Genomic DNA, 17,533 nt, shown 5'->3' on the forward strand with positions numbered 1-17,533 from the left:
GGAGGTAATGAGGAGGAGGATTACATAGAGGTGGATGAGCTGCAGGATCATGAAGAATAGGAAAGGGCGATCAGCTCTCTGGAGAAGAATTACCCCACTTAAGTGAACACTGTTATGGAAAAGAATGGGCTCTGTTCTAGAGCAGTGGATTCGTTGTTACTTCTAAATTTAAAGACCTACATTAGAAAATTGTAATGGACAGACTAGAAACGTCAAGAAAACTGCTTAGTGAAAAGGAAACAACACTTGAAAAAGCACACAGTATAGGGAAATCTATTGATAACACATCAAAATACATTGAGGAGCCAAATCCCCATGGTTAGAAAATAGGTAAGCTGAAAAAGGTGTGTATGATATGAAAATAGTGACTAAGAAAAGAGTACAAACAAAAATGAAGTAAAAAAGTACTATAAAGGTGCATTTCTAGACTGCACAAAACTCAGTACGACTAAATAGAACTCTTGATTACAGTGGAAGAAATTAAACAGGCCACAGAGCTGGAGGCCTGGAGAGGCTCAATGAAAGCTTTTTTTAATCTTTACGCCTAATAACTATTAACTAATCAAAGAGAGTGCTATCAAGTGTTCTAACGTAATATGGTATCACGTATATCAGCAACTTTTTATGCTTTTGCTGAAATGCTGTAATGTTATTTATATCGTAGGATATTTGATCACAATCAAGAATATTGTTTTTTCATAATTATTTTGCATATGTTATCTAAATATGTGTTTCTTTCATATTTTTTTAAGTGTATTTAATTTGTAATTTATTGGTTATTTATTATTTCATAATTATTAATTTAATATTTTTGAAAAAAGAGTGAACATTATTTTTAGTTTGTATTTTTATTTCAGTTTGGATTTTAGAGTCTTTTAAAAAAATATCTTAACATTCAAGCTGATACATTTTATAATATTTAAATATTTGCTGTTGTGCTGTTGTTTTAGATTTTTTTATGTTTAACATTTGTTTTATTGTAACTTAATTTGAAGTGGGTTAGTAAACCTGACACTTCCTCCAATCTACAGTGCTTTCCCTACTGCGTTTATGTTTGGAGTGATCATTGTACATGTAACCCCCAAAATCCAACACTTACCCAAATGTAATAGTAAATGTAGCACCCATCGCTACTCCCACAAAGTTTAACACTTTCCCGATTGTGCTTAGGTTTGAAGTGGTAATAGTAACTCTAACTCCCACCTACACCCACAAGGTCCAACGCTTACCCCAATTCAGTTAACTTTTGGGTGGGAACAGTAAAGTAAACTCCATCAAAGTCCGGTAATACATTCCCCAATGTGGTTAGGTTTTCAGTTGGAATAGTAAATCTAGACCCTCCGCAAAGTCTAACACTTCCCACAATACCGTTAGTTCTGAATTGGGAATTGAAAATTTGGCCCCACCCCTAAAGTCCAGCATTTTCCTCAATATGGTTAGGTTTTAAGTGGGAATAGTAAATCTGGAACCCCACCACCAAAGTCTAGCACTTCCCCCCAAAGTGAAACATTGTATTCAATGTGACTACATTTGAAATGGGAATATTGCAACTAACCTCCTGCCCCCCTCCAAAGTCCAATACTTTCTGGAATTTACAACGTTTTAATCTGTTTAACTTTTTTGGAAAATGTTATTGCCTTTTCACACACATTTACATGCATATTATGCACATTTTTCAACATAAAGTTTTTAGGTTTTTCATTTTATATTTTTGTTTTTTACTTTTTACGTATTGCAAAATACATTTTTTCTCAATTTATTTTAAAGTATTTTTTATGTATATTTAGAATTTCATGAGGCTTTTTCTAAACAGTTTTCACATACATTTACAATTTTACACTATTTTATATTGTTTAGAAAATGTATTTATTAGTTTCATTTACTTACTGAATAGTTTGCTTAGTAAGAATATTTCCCTTTTACATTATACTGCTTCTTTTATAGTGCTAGTCTGTTTTCAAAATTTTTGAACCTTGGCGACTGCAGATTAGCTGTTTCTCAGTGCTTCCCCTGGTAAGGGAAAGTGTAATTGAATGGAGGAATGCATTTTAAATTTTTAAGTTGCTTGGTTACTCCGAGGGAGTGTCCCAACGCTAAGGCAAATCAGGGGCTGGTAAATCAAGGGCAAGTGGTAATCTGATTTCTATAGTTACTTTGTCTGGGGGGGGTGGGAGGGTGGTAGGTTGTTATTAAGGTTTGTATTTGTATGTTAAGGTGTTTCTTAGATTATAATTCATGTAGGACTTTGTGGTACTTGTTTGAGGTCTGTGCACTAGTACAAATTCTCTTTTATTGCATATGTATAATTTATAATAAGAAAGAATACTACATTTGTATCTATTTTTAGGTATCCTGACTTGACTTGACTTTTTAATATTTATGTGGGGGTATGCTTGTTTCTTTGCAGTGGCTTTTTCTGTCTTTTCATCTTCAGGTCCTTTTATTAATATAGAATTTATATTTTTGGACGGTGGATGTGTTTAGTTTTTTTACCAGGAAATACGGTTGGGATTTCTAAACAACTATTTCTTTAATTTTCCTTGTTTTTGATGATTTCCTCCAGTTTTTTTGTAGTTTTAATGTTTTTTAGGTTTTTGATGGCTTTCCAGGATTTTAGATAATCATATTGGATGGATTATATTTTTATTTTTTGCATTTTTGGAATATATTTTGTAGACCTTTTTCATGAATTATGGACCCTGTTACAATTTGGGGCGGACTCGGTTCCGCCCGACACCGTATCGGTGTGGGAACCACCTGACCATTGGTCGGCGATTCTGCATAACTAATTACAATGCGACCGCACATGGTGCAGTCGCAAATTCTCATTTCCCTATGGGATCTTGTGCTTTGGGCGTAAACAGGCTGTAGCACAAGCTCCCATAGAGAAATTAAAGTTTGTTTCAATCCCTGTACCCTGTGGCAGGCACCTCAGGGTACCTGCCACATTGTGCAGGGATTCACAGGGGGGCACTGTAGGTGCCCCCTCGGCCCCGAACCGGAGTCCCCATGGTGAAGGGGTCCCTGCTAGGGGCCCTCAATGTCACTTTCCGACAGGCTTTCCATGTCGGAAAGCCTGACACGGAAAACCTCACGGAAACCGACATCGTAATCCCAACAACGGAAATGCCGTCCATTGGGATTACGTGCCGGTCTCCGACTGGTAGACGGGCTCTTTGAGCCCATTGGAATCCAGCCGGGGAATGACCAGACAGTTTCAGTTTTGACCACTCGCATCATAATGCAGCGGTCGAAACTGAAACCGCATTGAAGCTCAAAAAACATCCAACCCGTAGTCGGAGGCTTTCTGCGCCTCATCATAATTGGGTCCTTAGTGTTTTTTGGGAGTCATATTATCTACAGAAGACAGCTGCTACAAAATCATGAGTAATTCTGTTTTTTAGATTGTTTATTTGTTGGGTGGGAATCTTTTACTGTATAATGCTTCATACTTTGCTTTTTTGCAGTTATGTGTGATAATATTGTGTTATCTTCTATACTATTTTCAGTTACGAGTGCTTTATACGATTGTATTTTAGTTGTGCTATTTAAACAAAGTATATTACATTTCGTAAATAATAATTATTATCATTTTTATCATTTGGAACAATGGTATAAGCCATCATTTAAATGATATTATATTAAGATTAGTAAATTATTGTTAGTTGCAAAAACAATGATTCTCTTTTTGTTATTTTGATTGTATTGCAGTAAGATAGTTTAGTTTGTATGTGTTATTTTTAAACGTTGAGAGGTTTGTATTTCTTCATGTGTTCTGGGTATTCTTGGTGTTTCTCGAGTAATTTGCCTTGTTCAATTTATTAGCCTTCTTAGATTTTGGGCCTTATTACAAATTTGGAGGTCCCACAGCAGATGGTGCAACACAGCGTCTGCTGTGGGACCGCCAAAGCCATGGTGCGACCGCCCACCAGATCAGGAGTTTATTCCTAGTCTGGCGGCTGGTCCACCGGCTGTCTGACAGCAGCGGTCTGTCTGGCTCATGAAAGAGCCTAACAGGCAGAACGCGGCTTTCACAGTGCTGCCTGCATGTTCCTGCACGGTGTGGTTTACATGCCACACTGTGCAGGAACTGGGGGTGCATATTTACAGGAGGGCACAACATATGCCCCCTGCATGCATCCCCAGGTCCAGAGGCACAGGAGCACTTTTACGGCACCCTTTGTTGCCTCACCCACACCCTTTTAATGGCAGTCTCTGTGCCCTGAAAAGGGTGACAGTGAGGGAACTCAAAATATGCTCGGCAGTGCCGCTACAGCATCAACAGCATATTTGGCCTTAGACCGCTATGAGACCGCCGTGGGATCCTTGATCCTCAGCGGTTGCAGGGATTCGGTGGCGGTCCAGCCACCACACTTAAAATACTGTGAGCTGGCCCTCTGTGTGACAGTGGTAAGACCGCCACCACGACTACAGAGGACTATGGACCGCAGCAGTCATAGTAAAACCCTTTCTATTGACGGGAGTTGCCTTGTCACTTCTTAAGGAATGTAGGGATTTATATTTTTATTATAATTGCTCTGGGCTCTTTTGAGCTTGTACTTACTCATCGTCAGTCCTCTAGGATGTTCTTGAATATTAGTGGCATTTCTAGGTTGAGTGTGTTCCCATACACCGTCAACAATACCTTCTCCGGTGGTGGCTCTGCTATAGCAAGCAAACTCGTGTTTCTCCCAGTTTATTTGGAGTCTTTTGTGCTTATTGTAAAACAACAATGTTGTGAGGCACTTTATTATTTACCTACTTTGGAGTGATTATGCCTAATGGGCTTGAATATGATCGATCTTTTATAAATACTGGTATTGTCCAGGTACTTCCTCTTCTCTCAATGTTGATGCAGGGTGGACTGTCATTCCTCCGGTTATTATTGGAGGAAGTGGGGTTGGAGTTGAAATACGTCTCTTTGGTGATGATTACTTGCATGACATATCCAAGTCTGTTGTTATTTGGAGGGGCACTAGACATGATGGGGAGGTTGGAAATTCTGAATCTGAAGTAAGAGACCAACGATGAAAATCTCCTGAAGACATAATTGGAATTTTGGGGGGCTTCCTTCCATTTTGAATATCCAGAGCTCAAGATATAACGATGATTAAATAAAAAGACCTGAGTGAATTGAAATTACGCTGGCGTAATTCAGGTAATTTTGGTATTCCATGTTATGCTTGTTGCGAGAAATTACGCCTGTTCATGTAATTACACACCATTCACAGTAAAAAATCTACTGAGACTGCACCATTTGCTGTAAAAATGTACTATAAATGCACAGAAACAACTCAAGTGAAGTTGTTTTTGGTGTTTTCGTATTTTTGCACATTTTAGCACAAAATCCTCCATTATATTCACACACTTCATACTAAAATGTAGCAAAAATGACACATTTGGAATTTCCATACTTACATATAGCAATTGATCATTTTGCTAACAGGACTGGGAATTTTATAGTTTTGTTGAATACATTTGTAAATTTGAATGTTCTCGCGAGTGTGCAAAGGATTGTGGTGACATAGCCAATTGCATAGGGATTATCTCACAGCTCACCACCCAGATCTATTGCTGAGCCACAGCAGTGCAGATATTAATCTCTTAGGGTGGCTGTGCTGACAGTCGGCTCCACGGAAAGATCTAGCCCTGGGGGTCACTGCGATGGCCTGTGTGCAAAGTTGCAGCTATTTTTGAAGGATCTGTAAGAGGATTTCTTGACTAAATTTGAGCAGGGAAAGGGAAAATACTGCCATCCTCTGGTCTATAACAGGCCCAGCCGCCCATAGCGGATATCTCTAAGCCAAACCAGCCTGCCCCTAAATTTATGCCCATTGACACTAGTCTCAACGCAACTTAATCTTCAGGGGCTTCTAGCTCTTTGGCTCTTAATCCATGTAGGAGAGATCATCGTGGGGAAGCAGTAGATCTCCTATATCCCAATCCTGCCTTGAACCATTATAATTTGCAGCCCCCTTTGCATGACGGTAGAGTCTCATCTCCTGTCGATCTCCATCAGTCCCACTAACATCTCCGCCAGAGAACACCCTGTTTGTTATCATTTTGGAACAAGTCCATCCTTTACAACCAGCAAAGAGGGAGTCTTAGCTGGGTGTGAAACATAAAGTAATTCACTGAATTAGAGCAAACTCAGGGTGGACATGTGATCTTTCATCCGAGATATTGACAGTGAGGAGAGTGTCATGGGTGGGCAGAAGAACCAAAATTGTCCCAAGGGGCCTGTGTTGTCATAAACTTTAGAAACCCATGGCTGGTAGGGAAACTGCTTGCAGCCTTGAACCATCTGGCAGATTCTCATTGGGGTTTTTCTACAAGCCTTTCACACTCTCGTTCAGGGAAAGTGTGGGCCAGGACAAGGTAAATATCATGCCGTCAGGCAGGCTCTGCCGATTTCTTTGCATAATTCTTTTCTCCCTTGAGCTATTTTCAGGAAATTAATTGACACCCATCATCATTCAAACCATGAATTCTCTCCTCCTGTTTGGAGAGAGATGCTCCCCCAAGGACTGTTTTATGGTCCGTTCCTAAGGCTGACACTACATCAGGGACTAACAGAGATTTCGCTATCTCTAATTTGTTATCGTTGAATATAGTCTGAGTTCATGCCAAGATGACCAATGAAGACTGGTTAGGATGTATAAAAGATTTTGATATCAATTATTTACAAGAAACTTGGTCACTGGACAATTTTCATATCAATAGTTTTTCTTCATTTTGCAACCCTGCTCTCCCGTCTGCTAGTGGGCAGGCAAGGGAAGGTTTGGCTATTTTGATCTCTATTAAGTTTCCTTGCCTTAACGTAGAGTCTTTAGGATAGCTCCTTGGTTTCAATTATTGAGGCTGTTCGGCTTGGGCTCAGTTGATTTGTTCTTTATTAACTTTTATCATAATCTGTTTGATCACTGCTGTTCTGACGTTGAGGTCATGTTAGAGGATATGATTGCTAACTTCAATTCCAAGTGGATCGTGGGTGTGTGGCCAAAAGAATTTAGATGGCCAGACGATATATCATTTTAGACACACAATTATGTGGATGCTTTTTGTGAGTGAGTGCGGCCCGACCTCTTTTGAGCCCCACCTCGCTTATATTGGGGGCATCAAGCATAGTATTATTGATTTTACACTGATTTCAAACAAATTTACTTTTTTAGCTTTAGAATGTATAAATGTCCTTAATTCTATATGGGATCACAGTCCTCCGGCAGTATTTTTTAAAGTGGTCTAACCTATAAGCAGAGAACTATCTGGAAGTGGCCCCAAGTGGTTTTTGTTTCTAACAAAGGCCTCTGACTAAGATGGGATTCAATTGACCCGAAAAAACTCTTAGCATCTGTAATCCCTGAATATGGAGGAACAATAAATAAGCGTCTTTCTGCTGATATGCCCCCTGCTCTATACTAAAGGGTTTTGGCACTGTTTGTATCTCAATTTCTGAGTTGTTAACCTCGCAATGTAATCCATTCAGCCCCCCTACAACAGTGATGTTTCAACGCATCCTGCTCTAAAGCACATAAACAGTTGAAGGTAGCCTTAAACAGTGTCCCCAAAGAAAGGGGGACATCAGAACAGCTCACATGGTCTATAAAGCTACTCCCTGGGGTTGGAAGACTGAATTAAGAGATCTTGCTTGGTCTGACCTAATAACCACAGGGGATTCCAGAGACGCTAGACCTTCATGGTAGGTCGTGAATCACCCAATTTTTACAGAAGGGCCTCCCTCCAAGATAGACTATTAAAACCCAGTTGGGTCTTGGGTCGTGTAATTCATACAAGCATTTAATTCCTCAATTTCACTTTGTACGCAACAGGACACTAAGGTATTCTCTGCCAAAGACATGAACATGGCCATTAGGTTTAGTTATACTATCAAAGTTAAAGATGGTGCAGCGGACAGTAAGATCACTCAGTGGAGAAAAGCACCAGGCCCTGTGGAATCCCTTTGGACTTGTTTAAAGAAAACATTGCCCTACGGGCCCCTTTGCTTACAAATGTAGTTAGAGCTGCAATTATTGGCCATTTACCCTCCACATGGAAAGAAGCTGTTATAGCCCTCAGTCTCAAAAAGGGGGATAGGAATAAGCCAGCCTGTTATGGTCCAATGTCTTTATTGGACTCTACAGTAACGATTCTGGGTAGAGTTCTTATAGGAAGACTGGAGGAGTGGACCAATTGTAATAAAAAAAATTCTGAGGTGCCATATGGTTTTAAACAAGGCTCTGGTACTGTTGAATAATGTTGGAATCTTTCCCTATTAATGGGCAGGCACACCAAAGCCAACCTGCATCGAAGCGGAAATGTGACCGCCCGGCAAGGAATTGGCGGTCCCGCCACAATGATTATGATGCGACTGCCTTCATGGTTGTCCGAAAGTGTATTTCTCCTATTGTGGCTTGTGCTGTGGGCCCCAGCACAAGCCTCAATAAGATAAATACACTTTTAAAACTGTGCACCATGTGGAAGGCACCATGTGGTGCATGGATGCTAAGGGGGACACCATAGGTGGACCAATGGCCCATAACGGAGCGCCACAGGGGGACAATGGCCCTGCTAATGGCCCCAAAAGACCCTTTCCGCCAGCCTTTTCATGGCTGTCCATCAACTGTGTGTTTTTTGCAATTTTCACCCCGAGTGGGCTGGGTATGCTCAGACGTGAGTCCCAGGCTCTCCACACCACTGAAGTCAAGCTATCCAGGCTGAATGAAGGCTGATAGCCAGAAACCGGTCCTTGGATGCTTGATTCCGGTCTGGGAAAGACATGGCTTGGTAGTTCGGACTGGACTGTTCCCATGAGGCACAGGGTCAGAGCTGATTTGCATATAGCCAGTGTCTAACCCAGGGTGGTGTGGAGTGCAAAAAAACGATGGATTTAGGCCCAGATCTTTGTACTGGGGTGAATGTATGACATAGTTCTACATTCTGTCCATCAACTGTGTGTTTTTTGCAATTTTCACCCCGAGTGGGCTGGGTATGCTCAGACGTGAGTCCCAGGCTTTCCACACCACTGGAGTCAAGCTATCCAGGCTGAATGAAGGCTGATAGCCAGAAACCGGTCCTTGGATGCTTGATTCCGGTCTGGGAAAGACATGGCTTGGTAGTTCGGACTTGACTGTTCCCATGAGGCACAGGGTCAGAGCTGATTTGCATATAGCCAGTGTCTAACCCAGAGTGGTGTGGAGTGCAAAAAAACGATGGATTTAGGCCCAGATCTTTGTACTGGGGTGAATGTATGACATTGTTCTACATTCTGTCCATCAACTGTGTGTTTTTTGCAATTTTCACCCCGAGTGGGCTGGGTATGCTCAGACGTGAGTCCCAGGCTCTCCACGCCACTGGAGTCAAGCTATCCAGGCTGAATGAAGGCTGATAGCCAGAAACCGGTCCTTGGATGCTTGATTCCGGTCTGGGAAAGACATGGCTTGGTAGTTCGGACTGGACTGTTCCCATGAGGCACAGGGTCAGAGCTGATTTGCATATAGCCAGTGTCTAACCCAGGGTGGTGTGGAGTGCAAAAAAACGATGGATTTAGGCCCAGATCTTTGTACTGGGGTGAATGTATGACATTGTTCTACATTCTGTCCATCAACTGTTTTTTTTTTGCAATTTTCACCCCGAATGGGCTGGGTATGCTCAGACGTGAGTCCCAGGCTCTCCACACCACTGGAGTCAAGCTATCCAGGCTGAATGAAGGCTGATAGCCAGAAACCGGTCCTTGGATGCTTGATTCCGGTCTGGGAAAGACATGGCTTGGTAGTTCGGACTGGACTGTTCCCATGAGGCACAGAGTCAGAGCTGATTTGCATATAGCCAGTGTCTAACCCAGGGTGGTGTGGAGTGCAAAAAAACGATGGATTTAGGCCCAGATCTTTGTACTGGGGTGAATGTATAACATTGTTCTACATTCTGTCCATCAACTGTGTGTTTTTTGCAATTTTCACCCCGAGTGGGCTGGGTATGCTCAGACGTGAGTCCCAGGCTCTCCACACCACTGGAGTCAAGCTATCCAGGCTGAATGAAGGCTGATAGCCAGAAACCGGTCCTTGGATGCTTGATTCCGGTCTGGGAAAGACATGGCTTGGTAGATCGGACTGGACTGTTCCCATGAGGCATGAGGGTGAATGTATGACATTGTTCTACATTCTGTCCATCAACTGTGTGTTTTTTGCAAGCCTTTTCATGGCAGCAGATCAAACATGAAAAGGCTGCCGGAAAGGTGCATTGGAACTGCCACAGTGGTGCCTGGGCAGGCACCGCCTCCATTTCGGTGATTACGATCCACCCACAAACCCGACGGGCTCCTTCAACCTGTCGAAGGAGAAGCGAATTCCCCCCGCAGGCATTGGTCAGACCGCCTGTATTGTAATACGGCTGTTGGACCGATGCTTCAGATGTCAGATAGACCGTCACCGGCGAGCTGTTGGATGGCCTTCCATCAGAATGAGGCCCTTAGTTTTTATGAACTTGTCATGCACATTTGACACAGTAAACCATTCCAATTTATGAGTGATGCGTGAAAATCTCAGGATGGAAGAGGCTTTAACTACCCTATTATGCCATCCTCACTGGGACACCTCAGCTAATATTCGCTTAGGCTTGAGGGGGTAATGTATATCACCCATCTATTGTAACCAGGGAGTTTACCAGGGGTGTATTCTAGCACCGTTTTTATTTCTTCTTATTATAAATGGCCTCGAAGATCATCCACTACAGAAAAATCTGGATGCCCCTTGGGCGGGGTATCAGTTTATCCTGACCCTCTTATATATGGACGATGCAGTCCCTATACTCATGACTACAAATGGCCTGCAGAGAGCGATGGATGCTTTCTCTGAGGTCATGATGGCTTTAGACTTAAAGAGTAACCATTTGAAGACCTTTATAATGGTCTGTGCGCCAAAAGTAACAAAAACTAAGACCCATTTTATTGATGGTGCCCCTATCTCTAAAGTATAGAGTTTTAATCACTTGCCTTTTGATTTGATTTGCATTGGGGATCACTATTGACCCTAAGAGCACAGCATTTGTCCAGATCAGTTGAGGCCATGTTTTGGTTTGCATCAAAACTGGGGCACAGGCCAGTGAAGGAGATGATATTCTTGTATAAAGCCAAATGTTGCTCGATTGATACTTATGGGGCGGGACTGTGGGTTTATCATAACTGTACTAGCCTTCACAAGGTGAAAAGTGCTTTCTGTGTAGACTACCAATGGCCCCTTCTGGTTCATCTACCTTTTTTTACCATTCGGAAATGGGTCTAAATTGCCTGGAAGTTTCTATTGGGCTCGCTCCACTTGAGCTGTGGCTGAAATTTTGATATTCCCTGATTAAAGTCTTCTCAACCGTAGTTTTTTGGATTACCTAGCCTTGGACAAGATGGCTAATATTCCTTGGCTAGCTTATGTGAAGAGTACTTTTATTAGACTAGTGGTTCCTGAGTTTTTCACCAACCCCAATGTAATACCCACTTCTGCCAAAGCCCGCATAAAGACCTTCTTTTAGAATGAGGCATACTTTACCCACAGAAAGAATGCACTCCAGCTGTCTTCTTTGGGTATTTACCACCTTCTATCGCCTAACCATGAGTTGGAAGATTTTCATTACTCATGGAGAAATCGTATAATGCAGGTTTTATTTGACCAGGTCAAGGTTGGGGGCCTCACATTTTCTTTTAGCTTTTCCGCAGCAGGGTGCATGGTTCGAGAATCTCCCGACTTGCTCCTGTGATAATCATTCATGTCAAAGCACAATGCCCTTTATGCTTTTTGTTCGCTCCACAGATCTGTAATGATGCGTTTTTTAATTCCTCTTTTACGGTCACTCCCTTTTAGTTCACTTAAAAAGGGCTCCATGTATTTACAGTAGTTAGAATCACCCTGGGTTTATGCCTCTGTGATTAGTTATATTAAAGAGCCGTTAGCCATTAGAAAGAGATATTCTCAATTAGCTTTCACTTAGTACAGTTCATGGTTTTTATTCCTGTTTTGGGCAATTTAATGATGATTTGTACATTTCGTTTTATCAAGTGTATTATCAAGGTACAGTGAGATTCTTATCAATTTATGTGAATGTTTTTAATAATCGAAATTAATTGAAATGATTGTCTCCAACTATTATTTAAATGTTGATCTTTTATGGTTGAATTGTCGAATAAAGTATATGGCTGACTGACATAAGGGATGCAAGGGAGTTGAAACCTTTTCATGGCAAAAAGAAATCAAAATGACCAATGCTAATTCATGTTGATTGGGGCTTTCATGATACAAGCCAAAATGGGAGAAGAAAGAGTAGTTGTTTTTTGTGTCAAATTTTTTTATTGGAGCTGAGAGCAGTTACTCTGTTTTAGGGAAAGAGGCACTATTGTGATGGTATTAGTGCAACACTGCACCGATGTGTGGAGAACACGGTCTAAAATAAGGACAAACCATGCACTTCAGGTTGAGATTCTTACCCCAAAGGAGTGAGCTGAGCAACCTCATAAATTGCAAAATGGTTGAACCAGTTGTAGGAGTGCTTAAATGAAATGAAGCGTGTTCCCGGCTACGCAATTTAAGTGTGGGCTGTTTATTGAGGAAGACCCAGTCATTGTGGATAAAGAGTGACTGACAGCAGGCACTCTGTCCATTCTGCACCCTGATATTTTCCCAGTGGTCTGCAGGCTAGAGGGCTATTTTCAATGATGCATAGGCTACCATGACCCACCTATGGATCCATGACCCTCTTCTAATGACACCTCATGCAGTGTGGGGTTGGTATGAACATTTCTGCCTGAGTTCATTTGAATTCCCAATCCGTCCCTGTTAGTAGAGGTTGAGGATGATGGAAAATTGGTAGAGGTAAGTAATAGTTTGGCAAATTGGTGGCATAAATATGCGGAAAATTGCAGTAAAATTGGGGGTTAATAAATTTAACTGGTGAGAATGATCTGATGATGGAGCCACCATATGCAGATCTGAGGTGCCAGTGTTAATTAGAGCAAAATTGATTGAATGCTGCATGAGAGATACGGTGGAATATCAACTGATAAAAAGAGGGATAGATTGGACTTTTGGTGGCCGGGATAGGTTAGGAAGCTGATAGGCATGTTAGAAATTGTGAAGAATGTGCTGCATGTGATAAAACCTGATGGCTAGGGAAATAGATGTGGTACCCTGTAGCTACACTAGAAGACATGTCAGAGAGTGGCTTCAATATTACAGGACCATCCAGTTGGCTTTGGGGTGGAATGCCACAGTGGTAGTGGACTACTTCTCAAAGTGGCCAAAAGTCTTGTTTGTCAGTGACGTGAGGACCGCTGACATTCTGTGATTTCTTGAGAGACTTCTTCACAGACTGTTTTTGAGAGAGGTTTTCTCTGAGGTAATTGTTGCAGATTATTTTCCATGCCTCGTATTAGAGGAAGTGAGAATATTCATGAAGAAGTATGGGCTCAAACATCACAGGGTTATGACCATGAGGAAGTTGCCAATGGATTTGTGAGTACTCAAACAAATTATGAGGATATGTTTGGGACTTAATCTTGGGCAAAATGAGAAGATTCAAGTTGTAGAATTCCAATGTGGGTGACTGGGCACAAGCAAAATAATTCAAAAGTGTAAGTTTGTAGAGTGCCACGGAGGTATCACCTAGTCGGACTTTAGGTGTGAAATTCAAAATGATCAACGTAGCGCTCCCTAGGTTTAGGGAGCGACCCTCTGGGCGCTACTGAGTTGAATCACCAATGCAATTTCTTCCAAAGTAAAACAGAAGGTTGTAATAAGTATGAAAAACAGATTGTTCAAAAGTTTTCAATAAAGTTTCCCAATTTTGAATTTAATCATTCATATTCATGAACCTTCAATGTTGCAATTCACATCAGAAGTGTTCTTCTAGCATATTTGATGAAATACATTTATAGCAAGGTCCCAATGCATTTCGTGCCTAACCATGCACTTCATCTGGGGAATCTACCAGAGAAAATAGATATGTATGAGGGTCCACAACTTCATAAAACAATTAACACTTTTAGCAGTACTGTCATGCAAAGAGATCAAAAAATTACGACAAAGATGAGATCTAGATTACAATTTGATAAGCAAAGAAGAAAAGGAACTATCTTGCAATTAATTTGTGTAGATTCCTGCGTATATGATAAGGGAAAGTGGTTAGGGTATCCCCAGTGAACAAAAAGGAAACGAGTGTGGATAAGAACCTAACCGTGCATCACGTCAATATCGCTATCGCGTAAAAGAGAAAAGCAAACCAGCTTAGGCTGAAGTATGATAAAGTGTGTTAATAAACAAGTCAGTTGTAACCTGTATAATAAAAGTAGAAACAACGCGTGCAAACCAAAGGTTAAAGCCCCGTGTCGCAGTGAAGACAAAGTGTGAAGATCTTACCGCTATATGTCGAGTAACAAACTCGACGTGAAGTCTCAAAAGTTGAGTGTCAATGCTGCGAAGACGCCGAGGGGTAATTAATGGTCGAGCCATCGAAACTGACAAAGTCTAAAATATGGCAACTAGAAAGTGTCGGCCATTTTGGGACAGGTAAAGCATATTGAAAAAGTGTCAGCCATCTTAAAACAGGCAAAAAGTGAGGTGAAGCTGACGTGAAAAATGAAAGAATGATGACAGCAGTGCAGCACAAAGTTGTGAAAAAATAATAAAAATATTGGTGAAAAAAGTGATAATAACGATAGGAAAACCTATGGTAAAATATACTACAAAAAAGGTGTCACAATGAAAAGATATGTGAGTAGTGAGAAAGATATACAAATTGGGAATAAGAACACAGTGTCAAAATTCCTAGGAGGCAAAACAAAATAAAAACAGTGTATTAATATCCTTGATTTTTCAACAGTAAAATAGCAGGAAAAGTCATTGCATGTATTATTCACAAGTAGCAGGAGAATTCCAAACGGTCATTTAGCCCATAGGGCTTCATTGAATCAAGTCTAAAAATCCATTCGATTTCTTTTTGTAAGAGTTTTCTATTCACACCTTGGTTGTCTATGTTGGTGATGGTTTCGAGAACCATAAATTGCAGTTGAGCAATGTTGTGTCTCCGGTCATTGAAGTGTACTGCTATGGCTGATTTTTCATTATTTGTTCTTATATTACTTTTGTGCTCTGATAAGCGTGTTTTTATTTTTCTTGTTGTTTTGCCCACATAAACTAAGCCACATGGGCACTTTAGTAAGTAAATCAGGTTCATAGAATCGCATGTGGCTGTGACTTTGAGACGAATGGGAGTGCCTCTGCGTGGGTGATTAATGATGGTCCCTTTGATAATAGCGTGACAATTGTTACAATTGTGACAAGGAATCGTCCCTTTGAATGCTTTGGTATTCGTGGTCTGTACATTCGATTTTAACATGTCTTGAATATTCTTACTACGGGTAAATGGAAATCTTGTCTGTGCTTGAAAAATGCATTTGAAATCAGGTTCATTCGATTGGATTTGCCAGTGTTTAGGAATATCTTGATACTACCACTGAGCGTCTCTCAGACGTTTTTTTGGTACTTTCCAGTAGGTCAGTGCGTGATTTGATGTTGCATATGTTAGTAGATTTTTCCAAAATTTTGGGAGGATAACCTCTTTCTTGAAATCGTCAAATCATGCTTTGTATTTGTATCTTTGATTCCTCAGGTTCCGAAACTATTCTTTTGACTCTGTACAGTTGAGATAGTGGTAAATTGTTTTTAAGTGAGGTCTGGTGGAAACTACCATAATGTAATAGATTATTGCGGTCTGTGTTTTTTTTAACAATGTTGTCGTTATTTTGTTTTGTTCAATTTGTAGTAAGACGTCCAAATAAGCAATCATTTTTTGGTCAATTTGATAAGTGAATTGGATACGATCATTAATTTTGTTCAGGTTCTCCAACTCTTGTTTCAAAATAGAATGAGGCCCTTGCCAAAGAATGAAAATATCATCAATATACCTGAAAAAAACACGAGCGTGTTTTTTACAGTGTTCGCCATTCAAGATGTTATGAGTTTCAAAGTCAGTCATAAAAATATTAGCGTAGCAAGGAGCTGCGCAATTTCCCATGCTCGTGCCTGTGAGTTGTAAAAAGTAACTACCTTGCCATTTGAAGTAACTTTGATACAGCGTGAAGTTTAATAACTCCATCAAAACAAATTGAAAATTGTGATCAAAAGTTGATTGGAGCAACATCGCTTCTACTGCTTCAGTGCCAAGATTGTGCGGGATGGACGTGTATAACGCCTTTACGTCAATGGTACAAAGCCATACCTCTTGGTCCTCTGGTATCGAAATTTGAGCTATTTTGATCACAAAATCAGTGGTATCTTTTATATAGGTTGTGGCTTTGGTCACGAAATCTTTAAAGTGTAAATCAAGGAATTGCCCAATAGGTTCATGGATGCTTCCTCTGGTATTAACAATAGCTCGAAAAGGAGGTTGATGCAAGTCCTTGTGAATTTAAGGAAGCATATAGATGGATAGGATGGAAGGAAAATGTTTGGTAAGAAAATTCTTGGTTTTTTGGGATATGGTCCCATCATCGAATGCTTTCTTCAAGATGTTGGACAAATGTTCTTGGAACTTTTTGGTGGGATCATTCTCCAATGGAGCATATGTTTCTGAGTCATTAACATGAGCATTCACTTGTGAAATGTAAAAATTGGTATCCATGAGTACCAGAGCTCCTCCTTTATCAGCCTTTTGAATCGTAATTTCAGGTTTGTTGGATAATTTCTTTAGAGTGTTAAGTTCTTTTTTAGACAGATTCTGGAATTTGGTGTGATGTCTAAAATCAAATTTGTTGAGGTCACTGAGAACTAAAGATTCAAAAGTATCCAAAGATTTGTGGCTTATTGATGCTTGGAAGGTGCTCATAGGTCTTAGATGTTTCAATTGGGGATCAGGTTCTGCTTCTTTCTCTGAAACCACAATGTTTTCAAAAAAGTGACGTAGTCTTAGGTTGCGCATAAATTTGTAAAAACTGATGTTTAGTTCAAGTTTGTTCGTGTTGTATGTGGGAACAAACAATGTTCCTTTTTGTAATGTTTTGATTTCACATTTGGTAAGATTGTAGGACGAAATATTAATCACCAATTGGTTATCTTTTTTTTTACTCCTGTTGCTTCTGTTGGTCGGCGCTGGGACCTTCAGAGCAGATGTGGATGGTCCGCTTTCTTTTGCCCCGCCTGGGTCTTCGGGGTCCTTTTGGACCTCTTCTAAAAAAGGCACCCTAGTAGAAGATTGCAAGATGTTGCGAGTTGTTGGTTGGTCACTTGTCTCTCTTTGTTTAGTTGGTCTACTATCTCCTGACGACGACGTCTCTGTTTCTGTAGTATTGGACTGTGTTTTTATTGGCGTCTTCTTGCATACACTTCAGCCCAAGAGTACACCTCCCCCAGCTTGTAATCAATAGTGTCTCTTTTAAATGTGCGCACCTTGCGCTCATTAATCTCCTCTGTATACTTTTCCAATTATTGATTTATATCTGTTATAATTTTCCCCCAGTCTTCTTCGTCCAACATTCCTTGTAGGTCATTTTTCGATTGTG

At 40.7% G+C, this 17,533-nt stretch overlaps 1 long non-coding RNA gene across 1 annotated transcript in view; it reads right to left on the reverse strand.

Moving 5' to 3' along the window:
- Positions 1 to 17,533, reverse strand: part of LOC144753823 (uncharacterized) — a 43,373-nt gene that overhangs the window by 12,822 nt on the left and 13,018 nt on the right. The gene's annotated exons all lie outside the window — the stretch shown is intronic.

Source organism: Lissotriton helveticus, chromosome 5_1 (genome assembly GCF_964261635.1).
Source record: "Lissotriton helveticus chromosome 5_1, aLisHel1.1, whole genome shotgun sequence".
NCBI lineage: Eukaryota > Metazoa > Chordata > Amphibia > Caudata > Salamandridae > Lissotriton > Lissotriton helveticus.